Source organism: Amblyomma maculatum, chromosome 2 (assembly GCF_055883805.1).
Source record: "Amblyomma maculatum isolate TAMU_Amacu chromosome 2, ASM5588380v1, whole genome shotgun sequence".
In the NCBI taxonomy this organism is placed as follows: Eukaryota; Metazoa; Arthropoda; class Arachnida; order Ixodida; family Ixodidae; genus Amblyomma; species Amblyomma maculatum.
In genome coordinates, this window is record NC_139345.1 from 172,702,881 (window position 1) to 172,721,273 (window position 18,393).

At 43.3% G+C, this 18,393-nt stretch overlaps 1 protein-coding gene across 3 annotated transcripts in view; it reads right to left on the bottom strand.

The window, feature by feature from the left end:
• The window catches only part of LOC146200446 (uncharacterized), a 38,327-nt gene that overhangs the window by 12,992 nt on the left and 6,942 nt on the right, over positions 1 to 18,393 (bottom strand). Inside the window, exon 4 of one of the 3 annotated variants that reach the window (XR_014705238.1) lies at positions 4,987 to 5,171. The exons of 1 other annotated variant lie outside the window; for it this stretch is intronic. The gene's annotated coding sequence lies outside the window, so the exon portion shown is untranslated. Of the gene's footprint in view, positions 1 to 4,986; positions 5,172 to 7,683; positions 8,222 to 18,393 lie in introns of those variants that run through there. One more of the 3 variants, XR_014705239.1, reaches the window with a different exon arrangement.

An 18,393-nucleotide genomic window follows, 5' to 3' on the forward strand; every position in this document is an offset into this window, starting at 1 on the left:
TGCTTGTCAACATCGAATGCATCTTGGCATACATTGGTCAATATCCTCTCGGCCGTCGTCTTGGCTTCCCAGCATTGTATATAGGCAAGTACAGAGGTCGATGTTGCCTGATGAAGTCTAATGGCTTGCCAAAATACCATACATATTTATATAGGTTAATCAATATTCTCTTGCCATCATTGATGGCCTGTAAACTTGAAATATTTACTGCCGTACAATGGTCAATATTTTACTACTAGTTGAGATGGTTTTACAGTATTTTATCCATCATGGGTTATAGTGGTCGATATTTTATGGGCAGCTGTGATGGCTTGCCAACATTGCACACATCATTGTATGCATGGATTGATATGATCCTGTTAGTATAGCTTGGTTGTCTACATTGAATACATGTTGGAACACAGTGGTCCATATGGCCCCGCCAGTTTTTGGGACTTTACAACAATGAATATGACTTGGTTATAGGGGTCGATATTGTGCACTAAGTTCTCTCGGCTGGAAAAGCATTGCACACAACATGAAGTGTTGGCCGGAATTGGCTTGCAGATACTAACGGTCAATTCTCAACCTGCCCTGATATATTTTTAACGTCTCGAACAATACTGTTGTGGCCTTCGCGATGGCTTTCAAGTATGTTTTATACATTGTCAATGATATAGTAAAGTAGTAGAGAACATTTATTTAACAAAAATGGCTTAGGCGGTAAGGGGACGGTTGGTATAGGGTCCTCCCCGATTGCTGCGGTGGCTTAACCCCTGCCGGCGTAAGGTTTCATTTTCATGACAAACCCATGCCATGAGGTAAAGGCAGAGATTCTTTAGCCAAAACATTTAAAAAGCCCCGCAAAGAATGATTGCGGGGCACTAAGTATGCAAGCAGGGCATGCTTCGCGCAATGTTGCCGTCGAGTCGGACGCGTGGCGTACGCTGTCTAGGAAGCGCGTTGAAATACCCGACTGCTGCGCTGTTCTCAACTGTGAAGCAGTTTAGTAAAGAGGTGGAACGCGCAGCCGTTACAGGCCCTGGCATTCCTTCTATACGTCTTCGGCGTGATGCATGAGACCACTAATACATCAAAATTTTATGAATACTTCGCCGCCTCCCACGACAATTTCGCAACAAAACAGACACATAATTCTTTTAGGCTGACAACGGTCGCTGCCTATGTATAGAAACATAATACGGCACAGTATACAAGCATATACACTTCTGCAATCAGCAGTAGGCCAGTAAGACGTACCACCTTCAAAACCATATATACTATAGGCTGTTATCTCGGCTTAAATTATTGCGATGAGGTTTTACATCAGCATCCTGAAAACTTCTATCCATGGCTAGAAATAGACACATAAATGCTTTATTTATGCACTATTTTATTTGCGTGGTGAAAGAAAAGATCATATGCTAGAAAACAGAGGCCGGAAAAATTGTGCTAGTGGAGGCAAATGCTGCTTGGTTTCGTCATGTACGCTAGCGGACTCCTCAACGAGGCGCCAGCACCGACTGATTGCGCCGTAGTTGGCCTTGTAAGCACAGAAGACGGGATAGCTGAAGCATATTTTCTGTTGTAATTTACATCAGCCATAAACTTGCACTTGATTCCTATATGCCGGCGTGCTCTGCTTTGAGCACTTCAGCAAGGGGCGAATGATGAACAAACCCCTTATGCTGCTGATGCATAGTCAAAAGGTATATCCCCCCACATAAAAAAATAAAAGCATTATTTTCTATACCTTTTCTACCTTCGCCTAGCAGAGAAAAAGTCTACCTTTCTGAGATGTTCTGGAATGAAGTGTATTTATATTCAACAGCATCGCATGCTGCCAGCCTTTTACTAGAAGTTGTGTACTTGTTGTAGCAGCTGTTAACTAGCTCGAACTTAACATTTCCTGGCAAACACTCAAAAAAGAAAATATTGAAGAAGCTTGAAGCATAGCAACTCCACAATTGGAGACTGGAATTAAGTGCAAATGAATTTTTTGTTTCATGAAACAAAAAAAATATGAATGCGTGCTCACCAACAAAACTATCTGTCATAAAAATATTGTTGCCTGGTTATGCTGCTCTTCAAGGAAATTATTTTTGTCTGAAAGCTGCATAAGCGCGTGCGTGTATAACTCTCATGACCTGCATTCGAAGATTTTTGCTAAGTCGGCTTAACATCACGCGTTTAAATGCTGGTTCCTATGCAGTATTCTGGGAAGATTCCCAATGCTTTTTAGGAATATTATCAAAACACATTGCAACCAGAGCGAGGTTATTTCAATCCAGAAATTACGTTAGTTCGCTCTAACAGTTTAAAAAAACGTACCGTTGTGGCCAGAAGTTACCATGCTGCAGGGTTTCCTTCTCAACCGTGTTTAGAGCCTTTGATCCATTTCAAAAGGCAAGAAATGGTCTTTACAGATAAAAGTAATGGGCTTTGTTTCCGCACAGATGATTACTAATTTGGTATGTCTTTTTAAAAGCTTAACTACAGGGTTAAGAAGCAAACCGGGCAGCCTGGTTGCTTTTGGCAAAGACGGTACGTTCTTTCTAGCAGTGTTAGATAGGCAGCTGTTTGCGACGCAGTGGCGCCAGCCTTCGCCGTGGCAGCGTACGCAATCTTCGCTCCCACGCCTGAGCAGGGTCCATTGAACCCCGGCGGAATTCCAACTTGCGGTGTCGTATGAAACCATGCGGACAGCGCTGCCGCGCTCGCACGACTGGCGCCGGCGCGGCCTCTCTCTTCGCTCGTCCCTCCTCTCCAGCAGCGCAGGTGCGTGCCTCGCGGCTTGTCTGCTGCAGCTCCACTCGCACTCGGAGAATAAACAGTAGAACCACGATATGCCTCGTCCCGTCTCGCGGAACAGTCTGCACCTCAGTGGGAATATGTTTGTACCAGAGTAGGTTTTTGGGAGCTTTTGTTGCTTTATTTGCCTCCCATGTTGCTACACTTCCCTGCAGGAGGAAAGACTCGGGATTACTAGGACGGACCTTTGCGTGCCAATTTCCTCTTGGGCTGCTTCGGTTGACGCTGCATGCAATGCTGTACTGGACAACCGGTAAGATATCAATTTTTTATACAATGCGGCGTATTAACTGGAAATTAATCATTTTGTCAGCCATTCGCACCTGATAATTAAGGTTAACAGAATGTGCGTATTTGCTGTTTATGTAAGAGTAAGAAAAGCTTTTGCTTTAACTCTATTGCGCCAAACAGAAAATATGCATTTTTCATGAATTCCGATTTCAGCACACTGCCTTGGACAAACTAATTTTGTAGTAGTGGCAATTTTACTGCTCATGAATAGTTTACCCAAGTTGTACTAAAAAAAGAAATCTGCATAATATTGTCTCCTATTTTTGTTTTCGCTTGCAGATGTTTGTACGAAAGGAAGATGGTGACATGCAAGCTGCTAGAGCATACATAGGCAAGGGCTGCTGAAAGCTGCTGTCCTTATAACTGAGAGCAAGAGGCGCATGCTAGAGATGCTGGCTTGGCAGACACCTGAAGCTGCCTTTAATGCGGCGTCTTCATACAACCTGGAATCTGCCAACACCTTGTCAATGAACCTAACCAGAGGTAAGTCCCGGAAGTCTGAAAGAATTCTGCATATAGTTTTGATTTTCACTCTGTACCACATGCGCACGTAATAAATATCCATTAAACCAACAATTCTGTGTTTTTTGTGTAAAGGCATGTATACTTTCAGGATGCTGTATGTATATTATTAGTGGCATGTAAAATACCTGCACATAAACAAACTCAACCCTGTGTTTGGCGCATGATGGCCTTAGCTGCCTCGCGCCATAACACCCATAAAATAAAAAAATTGTAAAAAAAGCAAATTTAAGCAATAATCTGATTGCCTGGATGCCAATTATGCAAAGCCAGTAGACAAGTTCGGGTGGGCTATGTTGGGCAGCCGATGAGCCTAGCTGGATAGCAGTTATTAAAAGCCAGTGAGTAAGCTTGGTTGTAAGTATTGGATGGCCAGTTAGAGTGGCTGGATGTACGTTATATAGGAGCAAGTAGGCATGCTTGGGTGGAAGTTATTGGGTAGCCGTTGAGTGAGTCTACATGTCAATAAGTAACCTAGCCTGCCATTGGTGGCCATTGTTGAAAAGCCAGTCTAGTAGATTGGATTAAATCTTGGCACGGGTAGCGCCCCAATGAAACACCATTATTGGTCCCAATATTTAGGCCGGTTTCCCCAATATTGAGCTGATGGCGGTCCAATGACGGCGTGCTACTTGGGAAATGGAAGCCATTACCCACTCGCGTCATAACATTAAAGGTGGAATGCAAGTGTCCCTCAAAATTTTACTCTGCCTACCGTAGATCAAGAAAAAGAGAGCCATCGCGGAAGCGGAAGGTCTATCTAATGATAGCTTTGAATTTTTGAGGCCCACATTAACGCTCTGGCCTCCTGTACGCAAAGGCCGAGCTTAACTCTGCCGCCATAACGGGGCCATCGGGGGAAATTTCAGAGCGGTGCAAGTTTCCCAGTATTAAGTATTGCAATCGTAATTCTACCCTTTATTCCCCTGAACCAGCTGTCATACCTTAGTCTGCAGAAATGAAAGTTTAGTTTTAGGTTTATTGAGGACGACCCTGAGAGCTATGGAACAGAAAATGGCGAGTGTAAGGTTAAGAGATATAAACGTGAAGGTTGAGTCAGAGCCATATCTCAAATTAATGACATTCTAGTCGATATCAAGAAGAAATGACCATGGCAAGACATGTAGTGCGAATATAGGACAATCGATGAACGTTAAGCTTAATAAAATATGGATTCCAAGGGAAAGCAATACAGCCAGGGAGGGGGGGGGGCAGGAAATTAGGTGGGCGAGTGATGCTATTAAGCTCGCAGGAGTCATATTGATGCGGACAGTCAAACACATTGTTAATTGGAGGAATAAGATACAGGCCTTTACCTTGCAGTTCGGTATATTCAGTTGAAGATGATAATTTCATGTTTTTAAGGTACACTCATGATCCCAATACAGAAAATGAACATTTTTTTTTATTCGCGCCGATGACCACAGTTACCCCGCAAGAGAATACTGAGATTGATGGCGCAGCCAGCTGAAAGTTCAGACTTTAATAGCCCTGCAGTAACTCTTGCACCAGTGAGCTCCGCTGTCGCAGTAACAGCCTTTCGGGCAGGTATTTCGGACGCCGCAGAGCTGCAAAAGCGGTGTTGTAACAGTAAATGCGGGCCAAGAAGTGTTCGCTTAAAAATTGATAACGTCACGTTGAGGGAATCGGTAAAACAAAAAGCAACCTAAAGAGACTGGTAGTTCTATCCCCCGTCAAAAATGTGAGGCACCGAACTGTGTACACCAAATGCCATCAACATTGAAAGCATTCATTCTAGCATCTCTACAATATGCCCTAACACAAATTGCAGTGCCTAAAAAGCTCCTAAAATAATGGTTAAAGTATGCCTATTAGGTAATTTCGCTAATGATGAAAATGATATAAATTTTAAGTTATCGTCATCGACAGAATAAATTCAGTCACTGCAGAACAAACAGGAAATGTAAAACTTAAGCCTCCCTACGCACTGTAAATGCGCCCGCATTGTTCGTGCTCATCTTGCCGTTTTTAAAAGCGAAAGCTTTCACTACTCTCCTCCGTAGCTTCGCAGTGTGGGCGTATTTCATCTTGAACCGAGGAGACACCACGTGGAAGCTATGACGTCACTCAGTCGCAGCCGCCGAGATCGAGGTAACCGCACGGTTGCTTCTTCCTAGTCGTGTGACAACCAAGATCTCACTTAACTGCAGCTACGCCGGAGCTGTGGCGCTTGCTCTGTATGATATCCTTTGCATCCTGTTAGTCATTGCCAAGGGATCGCAACAGCTCTCGACAATATAACTGCAGCAGTTGTCATGGATGATCCAGGCTAGACGCCTCGGGAACTGTCTGCATCTCAGCGGCTGTTAAAACGACAAGCTGAATCCGATTGCCAGTGCACGTAGGTCGCCGAGAGGTGGCCGCCCAGAGACGAAGAGAGGCGGGACGAGCGAAACATGCGTCGAGATCTCGGAAGAAAACGAAGTTCGTCTCCCCAGATGTCACAATTAAAATGCCGAACGCCGCCGAAGACGTGCCGTATCACCTAAGCCATTATCATCAATCACAACCAAGTCTAGCCAAGCTTTATCGGGTTTCATTTTCAAGCTTACGATTTGGCGGTTTAGGTTTAGCGAGGTTGAACCTTTGCCCTAATGTTCGCGCATTGCTCCTACATTTCACTTTGTAATTGTATTGGGCAACACCGGGATTCTCGTCTTCCCGTTTCTCGCAGTACTTTCGGTTTTAAGGCACAATCGTTAGTATGCCCTTCCGTAGCTTGGTCTGCGTGTTTCAGATGATCGAGCATAACGCTGTAAGTTAGTACCTGGCAGGTGACATGGCTAAGCACTGACTGGATGTCAGAATCAGCCTCCCATAAAATTTGAATCCACGTTGCAGCTAGGCTGCGCAGGCGTGTTCACACTGCTTGCTTATACATACATGGTGGTAGCCTACGCGATCGCATCATATCCTTACAGGCGGCATTCGCTTCTTCTGTGGCTTCGCTCCTCCTACATTGCACACCTGTTTCATGTCTGGCTGCGGTGTTTCTTATACGTGAGGTGTGTTCGGTGATACCAGAATTCATATTGTTACCTCATGGTGTTGTCCCTATGGTTTTGTGATGCACCGCTAGTAGCTGGCTTTGGCGGTTTCTTTTTAAGTGCTTTTAATTGTCCGTCCTTCGACGACGGCGTCTAGCTGTGCGCAAGCTGACTCTTTATCGCCCGGCGCAGATTAATGTTTCACACAATATATATATTTGTCCACTCCCTATTCATATTTCAATGGCGATCCATCGTCTGTTCCGATCTCTACACATTCCTTTCTCGGTAAAACCGTTAAACGGCCATCTTCATTTTCTTCGTATTTTGCGGCCACACACCGCTCACTTCACAGAATGGTCTAGCAATGCTTACGCATTGAAATTTGGAGGAGACTTGAGCTCCACTTTTGAGGCTCTGACTCGACAGCTCGAATGACTGCAATTTGCCGCTGCTCTTCTGGTTCTTCGTATTCATGCACTTTGCTATTCCCGTCATCCATTGCCCCTTAATTTGTGTCTTTCTTATCTCGCACAAATTTATTAGTCTAGAGAGGTCATCTACCGTGTTACGAGATACACTACCTGACATAGTTTTAAATCTCGGCTTTCACCTAATTATGCGAATGTGCCTACAAAGCCTAAATGAAGCATGTCAGAGCCGGGACGCAGCAGACCCGATTTCGATTTTCATCTTGATAGAGTTACCCGTGTTGGCAGGTTCTGACAGTTCACCCATTTCGGGTGGTGTCGTGATGGCTCACAGGTGAACCACCAATCAGTGGCCGCATCGAAAGCATCACTTAGCATGCTCGCGATTTTTCGCTCGCAACGCCGACAACGCTGAACCTAGAATACGTGGAAAAGGCTGTCTTCTTTAAGGCTCTCAATATAAGCAGCTTCTACTGTGTCCCTTAATTTATCTTCTACCTGTGGCAGCTGCGCTCCCTTTAGCTTCTGCCGCCGCGAATGATGTTTTCCTTCTCGTGAAGCCTCCTTATTTACACTTAATGACTCTTCATTATCGTGCCATCCTTTCATCATTATTAATAATAATAATAATAATAATAATAATAATAATAATAATAATAATGTTTATTGCCACTTTGTAGACGATACAATATGGTTCAGGACCGTCATAAGCCAACAAGAGGCTTGAGGGACTGGGCCCGGCAGTTACGGCCAGACTACAAAAAAGACAGTAGATATAGCAACGCTTCTCGCTACACCCAAGCGACAGCAAAAAAAAAAGTGGAAAAAAACAGGTTAACAGCATGAGTATTGAGAAATTCAACTCTAAACCCAGAGTAGACGTCAATATAAAAATAAATGAATTGACCAATATATTTTTAAGCATAACTTCACTCTGACAAAAGAATACAAATATCAACAAAGGGCTTTCAGATGCATCTTTAGGCTACGCATAGAAGTTACTGCAAAAATTTCATCCGGTAACTTATTAAAGATTTCAGGTACATAAGCACAGCGCCTTGCTTTCCCGTATCTTGTTACACTCCGTGGTATATAATGACGTAATGTTTTCCTTAACTTCCGTTCAGGAGTATTATTAATTAAAAAGTCAGAATTCCAAAAATGCCGGTGAACAACGGCCTGCACAAAAAGAGAATGAAATGACGGAAGGCCTAGGAACTGAAAGACGTCCGTGCCGGATGGTATGTGACAATTGTATGCAATGCTCTTCAACATGTTTTTTATATACTATCAATACGGCAATACCAGCGTGAAGGACATGGCCCAAATGTATTTATGCCGTATCTGAGAACACTGTAGGCGAGTGCATGAATTATAGTTTTTTTTTACTGACATCGGCGCCAAAGATTTCATATTGAAGAGTAACCACGTAACTTTCCGTAGCTTAGCACACAGATATGCCAAGTGGCCATGCCAAGATAAGCTGCTGTCAAAAACATCACCGAGATATTTGATTGAGTTAACATATTCTATTGGCTTGCAACAACAGGGGAGGGAATCAAGATCATGCAACAATACTTGTCTATCTATAAGAAGTGTCTTTAAAGGATTTCTGAAACATATCATTTTCGTTCTGTTTATGTTCACCGAGATTCCATTATCGGAAAACCATTTCATGACATAATTAATGTTTTCCTGCAACACATTCACTGCCGTCTCGTAGTTTATATGCTTCGTGAGAAGAAATGTGTCGTCAGCGTACTGAAAAATCAAGAACTTGGATGTTACTGAGCTCAGATCATTTATAAATATAATAAAGAGCAATGGAGATAGAATGGATCCTTGTGGTAGACCCGCTTTTACAGAGAGCTTTCCACTGTGTTCCATTTGGCTGTTAATTCTGACTACTTGTGAACGTCCGCATAAGAAAATCTTTAAAACAGCATAAAAAGGACCTCGAAAGCCCAGAAGGTACAGTTTTTCTAATAAAATAGTATGATTAACCGTATCAAAGGCTTTCTTAACGTCTAGGAAAAGAGCACAGCTAAACGTATTTTCATCGAAAGCAGCGTACAATAATACAATAATAATAATAATAATAATAATAATAATAATAATAATAATAATAATAATAATAATAATAATAATAATAATAATAATAATAATAATAATAATAATAATAATAATAATAATAATAATAATAATAATAATATAATAATAATAATAATAATAATAATAATAATAATAATATAATAATAATAAAAATAATAATAATAATAATAATCAAAATTTATTTAATGTGCGCAGGAACAACCATGTGGTCCTCGTGCTGCAGCACAAATAAAAAAAATAAGAAACAAAAATGAAAATGCACAAACATGTTTACACACACAGAGAGAACACAAAAGAAGAAATAAATCATACACGCAATGAAACTGAGACGAAAAGAATCACGGAAAGTAAGCAATCAATGAGTAGCATCACTTATATACACAGTGAGAGAATTTTTGAGCACATCCGGAAAGAAAAAAAGAACGGTAGATAGAGGAGAAAAAAACAACAAACAACTGACATTGATTACAGTAATATAGAAATATACATAAAATAAACAACCATTTCAGGCGCAACAAGTGCATGGTACTTAAAACACAGGCTAGAAATCCCGAATAATACAATAAAGAAATAGAATTGAACATGGGACAGTAAGATTCGAATATAAAGTTTAAAGTGGAAATATAAGTAAGAAACGGATAAAAAGCAGTTCAAGATACAGACAGCATTGAACAGGAGAAAAAGCAAAAAGTGAAGTAAATACAATATTAAGGCTAGAAAGCGGGAGTTATTTGTGATAAAGTACTATTTAGAATACAACGCTACGAACATCCAATGTAAATGAACAGAGCGAGTTTTGGAAGATGTCAAGGTGAGGACAAAAAGAGTTAAATAACCACTGCATCCTGTCCAGAGGGGAGTGGGAATGAAGACGAGAAACTTGAAATGGTCTGAATTCCCTGATGCTCTTTCGCGGAACGCGCAATAGGATATACTCTAAGAGCTGAGGGCACATGAAGGAGTTTGTACAGAAAAATGATATTGCCGCGAAACCTTCAAAACAGTATTTGTTGTTTTTTAACAGCCGCCGGCATACAGGCTTATTACTCTGATTCTGGACCTCGTATCAGTTCCGTAATCTTTGTTTGTTAATGCTCGATGTCGCGAGGCACACCTTTATCAGTTTTGTTGTAGCGCAAGATGCACCGAGATCTGTCTCGAAGGTTCCGGCCTCTTGGGTGTCTTTCCACAATGTTCCAGCCCGTGCTGGTAGCTGTTTGCGGCGTTATCTAGATTGTTCTGTGCAGCCTTTAAATTGAGCGTTGCCGAGTGTGACGGGCATTCTTTGTCCGACGACCGACGAGCACGTTTGTTGCTATCGCCGCCGCCGAGTTGCTTAGTTCTTTTGCGGGCGCAAGTCAGCCCAATAAAGAGTTTCTTCAGTGCAATCATCGACCCTTCCTTTGTGTCGTCGACCTCGTCACCACTACGTGACATCTGGTGGAGGTGCTGCCTTTGATCCTTCAAGCGAAGACCCAAGCCGTTTTCCTGTCGCCCTGGAAGATCAGCCTACATGTCGCCGAGCCAGCCGCCGACTTCAAGGCCTACAACCCGAACACGGTCTGCTGCCTGACCCCATTCGATCTCGGAAGGCATCGACGCTGACAATGGCCCAGCCTACAGCACCGGTTGTTTTCGTCCAACCCCGTGAGCCCCCCTGCTTCCATGGACGACCGGATGAAGATGCTGGAGACTGGATGGACCTTTTCGACCGTGTGGCAGAATTCAACGGCTGGAATGACGCCGCGAAACTTAGGCAAGTCTACTTTGTTCTTCAAGGACATGCCCGAGTTTGGTTCGAAAATCATGAGGCAACTATGAAGGATTGGGAGACTTTCATGGAAACGTTTCTGACTGCCTTTTCAAGCGCCGTCCGAAAGGAAAGAGCCCAGACCCCCCTTCAGTCAAGACTTCAACTTCCTAACGAGCCTGTCCTGGCGTACGTTGAAGAGATGAAGCGCGTCTTTCGCCGCGCCGACCCTCACATGACCGAAGGTGAGAGAGTGAAATTCCTAATGCGAGGCCTTAAAGAGTCGCTTTTTGCTGGTCTTGTCCGGAACCCGCCGAGAACTGTGAAAGAATTTGAAAGTGAAGCATCGACCATCGAGAAGACGTTGGACACCCGGATGCGCCACTACGAGCGACCACTTCAACCAGACTACTCATGCCACTACCCCAGCGCATCTGCAAGGGAAGAGAACCTTCGGGACATAATCCGGGAGATCGTGCGAGAGGAGCTCCGCCGAATGCTGCCATCATCGCAACAACCCCAGGTGGCGACGCTCGCGGACGTCGTCCGTGAAGAAGTTCAGCAGGCGACGGGCGTTCCTCAAGCGACGGCGGCGACTGCTCCAGCTCAAGAGGCAACAGCAATGAACTACGCTGGTGCATTACGTCGCCCTGCGCCCCGACGTGATGACTTTCCGAGCCCTCGTCGCTACCGTCCTGTTCCTGAAAGCCGCCCCTTGGCCCCCGCCCGCCAAGCCTACCAACGACCCCCAAGCCCCAGGAAGTGCGACGCCTGGAGGACTGCAAACAACCGGCCATTATGCTTCCACTGCGGTGAGGCCGGCCACATTCTCCGCCACTGCCCGTACCGACGAATCCGTCTCCGCGGATTTGCAGTCGACGCTCCACGACCACGCCCAGGTGAACGACCACAAGAAATTGACAACTATCTGCGTAGCGGTGAGATTGCGCCACCAAGCCGTCGGTTCAGATCTCCATCGCCGTACAGGGCCCGCTTTGCGTCGCCAGGCAGTAGCTATGATGAGAGTATGCGCGGAAGGTCCCCAAGCCCGCGCAGAGGAAACTAAACAGAGCAATCTTTGGAGGTGAGGTTGCTCAACGGCGAAAAGACGAACATCCTCCGCCGCCGACGACCACTAACGAGGACGCAGCTATTTCATTGCCGCTCCACACGACGACATCGACGACAACACGACCAGAGTGCAAGCCGACACCGCCACCCAGCGAAAAATAACGGTATGCCCCGGCTATGATCTTAAGAAACGACGAAGCCGAGATCGGACACCAAAGCCGACGATACAACTTACGACGAGGCCATGCAGAGTACAACCCAGGAGACCAAGTGTGGATTTGGATACCAATTCGCCGTCGCGGATTAAGTGAAAAGTTGTTGCGTCGATACTTTGGGACATACAAAATCCTTCGCCGCGTCGGACCACTGGACTATGAAGTCATTCCCGACGGAACGTCAGCATCACAACGGCGACGCGCACGCCCAGAAATTGTACATGTTGTACGACTGAAGCCATATTACGCGCGTTAAGGAATGTGTGGTGTTTCAACTTTGCAGTGTTTATGTTTAAGTTTCTTTGTTTTGAAACATCGAGGCGATGTTTTTTTAAGGGGGGAGTAATGCCGCGAAACCTTCAAAACAGTATTTGTTGTTTTTTAACAGCCGCCGGCATACAGGCTTATCACTCTGATTCTGGACCGCGTATCAGTTCCGTAATCTTTGTTTGTTAATGCTCGATGTCGCGAGTCGCACCTTTATCAGTTTTGTTGTAGCGCAAGATGCACCGAGATCTGTCTCGAAGGTTCCGGCCTCTTGGGTGTCTTTCCACAATGTTCCAGCCCGTGCTGGTAGCTTTTTGCGACGTTATCTAGATTGTTCTGTGCAGCCTTTAAATTGAGCGTTGCCGAGTGTGACGGGCATTCTTTGTCCGACGACCGACGAGCACGTTTGTTGCTACCGCCGCCGCCGAGTTGCTTAGGTCTTTTGCGGGCGCAAGTCAGCCCAATAAAGAGTTTCTTCAGTGCAATCATCGACCCTTCCTTTGTGTCGTCGACCTCGTCACCACTACGTGACAATATCAAGTCTGATACGACGGCAGTGAAGAGAAGGAAGATTCAGTTGCGCGCTCCTGGTGGAGCGAGAGGGGGAAGTTACGCAAGGAAAGCGATAATGAAATATCCGTAAAATTTTTTTTTGTACTCTGTAAACCTTGTCCAAGTTCGATTTTCAAGTACCATTCTAAACAACCGACGCGTACTCCAAGAGCGGCAAGCATATGGACAGGTACAGTTTTAGGAGCGGAAGTGAAGTATGGAACCCTCTCGAAAGTCTGCAAACGAATCCGAGTGTGCGCGTAGCCCGCTGAGCAATGCGTTTAGTGTGAGAGGAGAAGCTGAGGGTGCGGTCAAAAAGAACACCAAGGTCATTAATTTCATCAACCCTGTCCTACAGCACAGAATTCACAGAATAATGGCAGAGAAAGCTGTGTGTTTTATGAGTAAAGGACACAACCCTAGTTTTGGAAGAATTGAGGGTAAGTCGATTCTTCGTACACCAATCAGAAAAAGCAGATATGTCCGATTGCAACAACAAGCAATCTTGAAAAGAATGTATTAACTTGAATATTTTTATATCATCAGCATAAAGAAGAAACGAGGAGTTTTTTATCGCCGAGGAAACATCATTAATAAAAACGGAGAAGAGAAGCGGGCCTAGTACTGAACCTTGAGGAACTCCACTCGTTGCAGGGTAAACGAAAGAAGTCTGTCCATTGACACTGACAAAGCAGAAGCGATCAAGGAGATAGTTGCGTAAGAGGGCTACGAGTGAGACTTCAACGCCAGAGAGTAGAAGTTTTTCAAGAAGTAGTGAGTGAGTAACGACGTCGAAAGCTTTGCTCATATCACAGTAAACAGTGTCAACCTGACCCCTCTGAAGGACTGCTGCAGAGGCATACGTCATAAACGTGACTAGGTTGGTAGAAGTAGAGCGACCCGACATGAAGCCATGTTGATTCGGTACTATGATATGTTTGAGATGGAAGGAAAGTACGTTGTGCCAAGCTAATTCGAAAAGATTAGAGGTTGCACATAAAAGAGAAATCGGACGATAATTGGAAACATCAGATTTGTTTCCAGACTTGAAGACAGGAAACACGCGTGCCATTTTCCACACGCGAGGAAAGGCAGCGTTTTTTAAATGCTGCCTTTAATAATAATAATAATAATAATAATAATAATAATAATAATAATAATAATAATAATAATAATAATAATAATAATAATAATAATAATAATACCATTTGCTTATCCGCTAAAGCATGTGGGACTCGCTGGCCTGAAGAGCTGTCACCATTGCCTTAGACCAAAACTGAGATATCGAGTAGAAAACGTGTCGGAAAAGTTCTGGAACTCGGTTGACACCTGGTACGTTATTCCCTCAACAGTGGGCGCCCGCTTGATATAATTTTGAAAGAGGCCTTCATAGTGCACACTGCACGTCTAGGGAAATGTTTCAATGCGGAAGCGCCCATGAGGGCTACAGACTGGTATCGCGTCACACTGTTAAGGCTAAGCTTAAATGATTCCTTAAATTTCCTGACTTCGCCTAGCAATTTAATGAGTTTGCGAATTTCCTCTGAACTACCATGATCTTTCACGGTCTCCTAACGGAACCGATGTCATTTTAATTTCCATTGCTGCCTGCGTCTTCCAAAATTTAAGATCGATTTTTTTCTTCAGCCTCGATGTTTTTGCACCATATAAAAATACTCCTAATTGACAGCAACTAACAATTAAGCCTAGAAGAATAATGGTAAACAGCTTTTCATCACTAAGGACTGCTTCTAAATTCAACTTCACCCTAATTGTCATTTGGTTAATGTTTTTAACTTTCATCGCACAGATCTGCGAGTGCTACTTGTCCTATACAACGCATTCCTGTACTCTTGCAACGTTTAGCTGCCTATGTCCTCTTACCTCTAAAGATATGAAAAACAAGACTGCCATTACCTACTAAGAGTTTTACACTGACCACTCTTATCTCCTCTTGAAGTTACACTCTCACTGCAATTTCTTTGGTGCGGGACTGAAAAGGTGAGTTAATTAGGCAAATAAAGATTATAGAGGTATCCTTAATTTATGTTTGCGCACAGTGTTTAAAAAAAATTATTATCAGCCTCCTGTAACCACGCGGTAAAGAGCTCCAGGGAAATCCTGTCCCCTTGCCTAATGTGCTTCATTATTGGAATGCAAAACATAAAAGGTTTGAGACATCCCACCACTGGAGAATATTTCGACTAAAGGAGCGTATGAAGGTATTGCTTGAGTCCTTGGCGGGTTCGTTTTGGGTTCTGTTAGACTCCACATGTAGCCGCCATCTGTGTACTATGAAATTTTCACAATAATTATTCTATCACCTTTAATATGACACTTTTGATCCGCTGTTTACGTGTTTACCGTATTTAGTTAGGCAATGGCTGCTTGATTGCAGACGCCTGCTCAGAGTAAGTACATTCATTCTTAATAGGGGGCATACATATACCGGGTGTTTTAGTAAATCTTTCACAATTTTCAGATAAGTGTGAGTTCAGGACAGAAAAAGTAATCAGAGGAACAAACTATCAGCCAGGGTGGGAACAAATGAAATCAAACTCTTCATTTTATCCTGCTGATTAACAAGAACCTATTACCTTTTATATGTCAGAGGTGGTCGGTTTATTTAAATAAGGACTTCCAGCCGGTCAGCGTGACGATCTTATGTAAGTGTTCGAGACGAATAAAAACTCATTTTATAGCACCCTGCTGCGCGATAAACCCGATAATGTTTTCGTACAACATCCAAACCAAGCGCAAGAGACTCCCTCAAAGCTCGGCGCAGACGTGACATCCTCTGATGACTTGTGCGAGCGCTAGGCTGCCAATTCTGAACTGCCTGCTGTACTACGACGTGCTACGCTCATTTATTCGCACCGTGCTGTCACTAACAGCGGCCATGTTCTGCGCATGACTGTCTCTTTCCGTGCACCAAGCTGCAAAGGAAAACGTACTTGATGTACCGGTTGCAGCACGGGCTGTGCGCCATGGCCATTTTATACGCCGTCACCGGACTTCGCGCCTGTCCTGACCTTCCTGCGCCTCTCTTGCGTTCATTTTCCGTTTCGTATGGAAAAAGCGTCGAATATCATCGCGCTAGAGAGCTTCAAACAATTAGTTCTTCATTTCGAAAATTGTTATGGCATATGAAAATTGATAGGGCTTCAAATTAGCCGTTATGACTACCCACCAAACTATAACAATTAAAACGTGAGTCATGGAGTTTTCTTAATTAGCTTGTAATTAGAAAAACAGTGCAGCGTACTCGGTCCGCCGCAGCTAGGAGTTTGTTTGTGCAAATCGTTTATTCCAAATTAAATTTCTTTCTTTAAGAATTTTCGAAAGCATTTACTGAAGCCCCCGGTGTATATAGGTGTACTGCGTATTTCAGCGAACACTATCATCTACCATTGCCAATAGAGGATAAAACATGACGTATATATTAAATTACTCATCTGGCGCACAACACGTGTTAATCGTAGGTCGAGATAAACCAGGTGATGCATCATATAACTTTGTATTTTGGCGCCTCAGTTAAGAGCTAAACTGCACGAGTTAATTGCTAGGAGTTATCAACTAATTGGCTTGAAATCTGTTTCTACGGGCGACAACTGTAGGGACAATCAAAGAACTTGGTAATGTTTGATGACGTCCGTGAAATGGAGGCCACATCCCTGGCCTTGCTTTCATTCGGATACACAACTAGTGACTGTAAATTGCTGCTTTGTCGAGGTGGCGTTTAGCTGTGAGAGCCACGGCGTGCTTGCAACCATTATGCGCTGCATACGCCTGATTAATCTTAAGGGCTAGGAATGAGCATTAGTTAAAGGTGTTTCGAGGTAGTGTGGGACGGTAAGCGACTGTATATATTTATAACTTACTCTAACCGGAGACTGAAATAGGACACTGAAGCAGGGGTCTACACCGTTTGATCTCTGGTCGACGTTGCGCAGAATTATTTTTATTTCCTACGCATGGCATGAGTAAGTCATTACCAAATTTTTAGCTAAAATTCATTCTACTGTTAAACATTGCGTCAGCAAAATTGCCACTTCCGCTACTATACTGTGGACCTCATCACTGTTTAAGAATTTTGTAAATCTGTGTTTATTTGTATTACATGTAGAAGAGAGAACACTGCATTCGATTCGGGTAAGCGCGTGTACTATATTTTTTTAAACGCAGATTAGTCCTAACCACTTCATATCCCTTTACAGTAGAGCTCCTTGCAATCATAACCGTTTTATTTCTGAGGGCCAGCAGCAGACGTGTATACTTTCGTGGTGTTTGTTCCTAATTTCGTATGCAATGCTTTGAACGCAAGTAGTTTCATTGCATTAAATATATTCAGCTTCACTAAAATTTGTTGCACGTGCCAGCATCTGGGCGAGCGCGCCTGGGAGTAACACTAACAAACTATTAATGCTTCCGAAAAAATATATAAGAACCACTGCTGTTTTCAACTCTATGGCTTACGCTACAGAAAGTTTTCGTCAGTATCAAATTGTCGCATTAATGTATTTCTAGAATAAAGATTACGACACATTCTTAGATTATCTACTTGTCACAATACTGGGTTCATTATTAATGTTGCCAAATGGAAAACCTAGGACGAATTGCTTTTTTACCTATTCCAGTTCTAAAGTGAATATGCAACATACATGAACAAACTATGGCAGACAATCGCGTGACTATTTGATTCCATATGTATGTATTGAATAAAGCAGTGATGACATGAACTGTTTTGCTCATCTCCTAAAGCTCTAAAATAGTTTAATGACTGTAGAGCTTCAGGATGATGGTATGCTCACGACGGCTCTGCGTGCTGCATGTAACTTATTATGCATTTTTGGTTGCTTTTACTTATGTGTCTGCTGCCTTGCAATATCTTACTTGTGAGGCAAATCGTGCTCTTTGTTCTCTTTCAAAGTGGTAAATAAAGGCATATGCATTCATTATTCTTTCTGTATTTTATGCCTAAGTGTGTGACGTATAGCAATAAATATGCCAACAATGTGCTAATAATGTACAATTTTTTTCTAACGCGAAAATATATTTATTGCGATAAGTAAGCAGTAAGCATTTAAGAAATTATTTATGTATGCCAGTTGTAAGAAGTCTCCATTCATTCCGCACTCTTGTCAGCTAAATATTTCTAGGAAAGTTCAAGAATAGTGCTAGTACGTTTCTACATGAAGTTTGTCTCACCAATTTCACCGAGGTGAAACGCATTTCGAGATTGTGCATATATTTCTCTTCTACTGCACACCCTTTGTTTTCATTCCGTGCTACACTGCTTCATGGCGCAACAATACCTCATGCAATGAACATTTTGTCATGAAAAAAGTAAAGTTAGCAACTTATATGCGTATTTTGGCAACGGG